Consider the following 5,318-nt stretch of genomic DNA (forward strand, 5'->3'; position numbering starts at 1 on the left):
ATTTTCACTTCTAACACACATTTCCAAGAGTGATAAGCTAGTTATCACTTACTGAATTTCAAAGAGGTTTGGTTTATCCATAATTGATTGTATTAGTCAGGGTAGGTTAAATGCTATTAAAGCAAGCACAAAATATCATTAGTTTAATGAAATATAATTCACACAGCAGTCTAAGGTGGTATTCCTGATCTTGGCAGTTATTCTTACAGCAGTGATTCAAGTATGCGAGATCTTGTGGTCCTGCTCTCTTTCAAGCCATCTGAGATCTGTCTGAGGCAGATGAGTAAAGATCATGGAGGATCTCACAAAAGAAGTTTTTATGAGAGAGAATTGTGTGTTCTGCATCACTTCCACCCCCATTCCAATGACTAAAACTCATTTCTACGGATGTAGATCAAAAGAAAGCCTAGAAGATGTGCTCTACCTAGGTGCCCAAAAGGAGAAGAGAAACAGATTTTTTTAAATGAAATAATATAAAGAATATGAACATAGGCATTTAATTCACATGTGTGGAACAGCTCTTGCCATTACTTTTTCTTCATCTTAATTTTTCTATGCCTTTTTAAATTACTCATCAGTATCCCCCAGAGGAGGTACTACCACTCTGGAGTCATTAACAAGGGGAGGGAGAAATGCACAGAGTAGGAAAAGGCCACACATCTAGCCACATCTGCCTTAATTGCAGTTTCTGAAGCTATAGAGTTCAGTGAAACCACACCATCCCCTCACTATTTAGTAGAATTCCTTGCATCCTAGCCCTTTGTTGGACCAGTTATACTCTTATATTACTTCACTCTACTCATTATTTCATAGGAACGGGAGCACTAAACTCAAATCTCAAGGTAACAGCAAAAAAGCATCATATTAACTTTGATTCAAGTGTTCTTAAAGAACAATACATGCTATGATGAGCTTTTTGTTTTTTTATGAATTTATCTATTTTTAGACTTCTTTTTAATTGACTGTGAGAAATATTTTTTTTCTGTTAATATGCAAAGTGCCCATTTTCTTCCAGCTTTTCAAATTCTTCTGATCTTTCTTACACCAAGAAGAAACATTGGAAGCTTGGGTGCCTTTAACACATCTTTTCAATAACTACTGATCATTTAAGAGGCAGGAGATACTAGATTGTGGGCTGTCTAGATAGCAACAGCAAGAATAATCACCAGAAAGAAACTGCAGGCAAAGGAAGAAATGGTTTAGTGAACCAGAAGCAAATAAACACAGCATAGACCTCAAGATTAATATTCTAAACTATACCCACAAATCCTTAAATCTGGAAGGTATGTTCTATTTACAGGGCCCAATTATAGACTCCATATCTTTCAGTGATCATTACATCTTGTTTCAAGTTTGCCAGAATTTTCTGAGGTACTTCCTCTAAATCAGGTGACCCTCACGATTTGGTAGTCATTTGGATTTGGCTATAGTCATCCTGGAAAGTGATATCACTTTGGAATACAGGCGATATGGGGTGGTTTTCCCCAAGCCTCTGAATCAGGTAGCCAATGTATACGATAATTTGGTCAACACTCCGTCAGCAATAAATAGCTGCATCTGTGTGGGTTTTTATGACCAGTTTACATTGTGCTTGAGCCAGGCTCTGAATCTCTTCCAGTTCCAACCACATGAGAGAAAACACATTAACACAAACATGAGAGAGATCTGTTTTCACTTTGTCCACTTTCATTAAGGTTGGAAAACCCATAATCTTTCCATTTGAGAGCTTATTTGGTAAATTAATGATGACTGAGGAGTACGTTGGTTAGATATGTGTATAATTTCCCTCCCTTGCCCTCTAGAATCTCTGCACTCAATCTACTATTATTTTTTTAGATAAAGTGGGAATGGTAAATAATAACTCATTTTTCAAGAACTAGTATCATATCTAGAGAGTGGGTGCTGTATGGTGGTTAAGAGCCAGATTTGGGATTGAGCACATCTGGATTCTGAGTCCAGTTCTGTCATTTAGAAGCTCTGTAACATGAAGGGAAATGAGTGTAAAGCTTACTTCAGAGTATGTCAAAAGGATTAAGTGTGATAACGTATGTAAAGCACTCACCCCCACGGATGGCATCTGGCGGATGTTCATCATCCGTATCACTACCATCACGATGTGCCAGCACTGAACAGGAGGCTTTACACACACCCTCTACTGTAATCCACCACAGGAAGTGAGGTTTAACACTGTTTCGTAGGGGAAGAGATTGAGACTCTGAGAACTGGGCTACATAATCATGGAGCTCATTTTTGTGGAAGAGCCACTTAGGAAAGAGTCATTCCATTGCCATGCTGCTGCCCCAACCTAAGTACACTGAATGGTAATCATAAGGGTATGAAATGTGATTTCCCAAAATAACTACTGACATTATATATGAGTTGAAAGTGACAAAAAAAAATTCACTGACACTTTTTTGGCTGCAATGAGAATGGCTTTCTCTCAGTGCTACGGTGCCTACAGCCTGACCTGTCCTGCTAAGGACACAGAGAGGTATGTTGGGGTTTTTCTACTAACCTTTGTCCAGTTCATGACATAACTATCACTTACTCTTCTAGAGTTTTTTTTTTTTCCCATCATGAGAAGAATTGCTTAACCCAATATTAAAAATAAAGAAGAATTTAATTTCTTCGGTAACTAGTTCTGTGACATTCACTGTAATAAGCAAGAATATGATTATATATTTGGCTTATCATTTTGAAAAGAAAAACTATTATTAAATATTCAATCCTTAAACATTGTAAGTTAGGTTTATGGTGTATTTAGAAAGGCTAGGTTATGTGTAATTATTCAGAGACGTATAGATATATATTTGACCTCAAATATTTGAGGAACTGGAAACCAGACCAAAATGTAGTCTTTATTTTACTTTAGATACTTTATTTTATTATAAACCTTAAGGGCTAGAATTCACTACCCAGAGAATTTGTCATGACCTCACTCTTTCCAGAGTAAGCTAAGAATAATAAAAATGTGAGAAGATTCAGTAAAGATACTGGTCATCTCTTAAATTCTGAAAATGTTTGAGGATTTTCTTTTTCGTTTAGATCAATGAGCTGATAATGTTTGTGAAGCTCAGTGAATTATTAAAAAAACTCACGTAAGTATTTTTGTTTCACTGATTGATTTTACCTATAAAATGTACCCATTTTGGCCTCTTAGCTGATTACTAAGTGAGAAAAATTTTGTTATACCATATAATTAGATTAAAATCAACATTTCTCAACTCAGATTTCTTAATTTTAATTTGCACAACATGCAATTATAACTTTGTCCAGTATCTGCCATGTTTCGTGTTCACACGTGTTCATTAAGCAGATGTAATAATAGCATATCTTCCTAATGACTCCTGCTTCCTGTGAGAGACTCAGCCCGAAACTAATGAATTTTTGGAGGATGAGGAAGAACAGCAATCTTATCAGCTTTAATTTGTCACTCTGCAGCTCGCCTCCACGTTAAGCCCTCACATCCAGAGATGGTCCATAACTTTGAGCTTAGCTAAGCCTATGAGATAATGCATCTCATTTCTTTAACCAACTTTGCTGTGCTGCCAGGGATTTATAAATGCCTGTCAATGCTTACGATCACTTCAGAATATTTTTGCAAACACTCTGCAGAGATTTGAATAAAAACCACCCAGCCTTGAGAAAGAAAGACATCCCTACTCAGATAAATAATATAGTAACTAAATAAAACATGAAGGAGATAAGTCCAAATAGACAAGGCAGATTTCTTAGAAGGAGCCATTGAACTATAAAATAATAAGAATTTAAAGACTATCTGATTCCACTTTCTTATTTTAATAATGAAAAAAATAACCTCCAAAGAGACTTTTGTAAGGTCCCTGGGATGTGCGAATTGAAGTCAACCTTGAATCCAGTGGTTGTTCCTTTTCCCTGGGATGCCCCCCTCAGGGGAGTGCCTCACATAGGGGTTGCGGCAAGCACGCTACGCTCCAGGAGTCTGGGAACCTGTATTCCTTTAAGACAGGAAACAAAGGAAGCAGACACTTAAACCCACAAAAGGATTCCTATTAGTGAACAGACAACTGAATCACTGGGTCTTTTCCATTTATAATTTGAGAGGCTTATGATTCATAAAGGCTCATGTGAGAGGCCACCCTCGGCACAAAAAGGTCTGAGGGAATAAGGAAAAAGTGGAAAAGGAAAAAAAGCCAATGGTCAAAACCACAGCATCATACGTGACACAGTTAGCCAGAGTATCTTCAGCCAAGATCCACAGAACTCACCACACAGAGGCTAGGCAGCGACAGAGGCTGTCTGTGCCCATTTGCCACCTCGGTACCCTCGCTCTGTAGGGTGGGAAAGGTGAAGATGTGGAAGCAGCAGGCTCAGAGGCGGCTCCAGCACTCTATCTGCAATATCTTAAAAAATCCCAAGGCTTCCATGGAGCAAAGATGAGCTTTCTGAGGCTATATGGATTGTAAAAACTGAATAATCCCAGCAGGAGGTACAAATTTGTATTTAGTCCAATATATCCTTTTGGAGGCTTTCGTGTTTCATTGGGGCTGGTAGAAAAAGATCTATTTATGAACTAAGATTTTCCAATTGTCTGTGGATATATTCCTGGGACCCTCTGACTAAAGACACATAGTGTACATTTATATAACATATGATCAGACTGACTCTGTAAAATTGTATAATCAGCTTCTGTGTTTATGCAGTAAAAAAATTCAGCTTGTCTTTACACATCTCGCAGAGATACCTATGGCGATACATTGGCAGAGGAAATCCCCTTGCTATATTATTCACAATGGAAGTTTGTGACTGTGCACAGGATCAGGAAGAGAAAAACTGATGTGAAAATATACCCCACACTTGGACGTAATTCCTTATTCCAGGCTTTTAAAATATTTTCCACACAATTCTAAAATAGATTAAATACAAACATATATCTGGTAGGACTCCCCTGGTCTTTACCTGATTCCTGGGTGGCTGATGACAACTTCACTTAGGGCGCAGTCTCTCATCTGGCTCAGCAGCCCCTGCACTGCACATATGGAGAATCTCATTCAGTAGGGTCAAACCGAGGCTGGGACTGCAGGTTTTTAAATAGCCTTAGAAAGCCAGAAAATCTGTCAGATATTTAGCTTTAAGAACCTCTGACTCACTTTCTCATCACTTGCCCTTAGCACAAATTCCAAGCATAAAACCCTCTCAAGCTCAAATATGAGAACTGCTCTTTGGAACCAAAGATCTAAAGTCAAGTGACAGGATAGACACTCTGAAGGACCGACGTCTCAAAAGTTTGGGTGAAGGGAATTGAGAGTCAGTACCTCAAGCCAGCATATCAAACTCCT

At 38.1% G+C, this 5,318-nt stretch overlaps 1 long non-coding RNA gene across 1 annotated transcript; it reads right to left on the bottom strand.

The window, feature by feature from the left end:
- Window positions 1-3,779: 3,779 nt before the first annotated feature.
- Window positions 3,780-5,075, bottom strand: LOC138917571 (uncharacterized). Its single transcript, XR_011425758.1, has 2 exons — window positions 4,939-5,075; window positions 3,780-3,977 (listed from the first exon to the last, which is right to left on the bottom strand). It is a non-coding gene; the product is annotated as an uncharacterized lncRNA (long non-coding RNA).
- Between the last annotated feature and the right edge of the window lie 243 nt (window positions 5,076-5,318).

This window comes from Equus caballus, chromosome 14 (assembly GCF_041296265.1).
Source record: "Equus caballus isolate H_3958 breed thoroughbred chromosome 14, TB-T2T, whole genome shotgun sequence".
Classification (NCBI taxonomy): domain Eukaryota; kingdom Metazoa; phylum Chordata; class Mammalia; order Perissodactyla; family Equidae; genus Equus; species Equus caballus.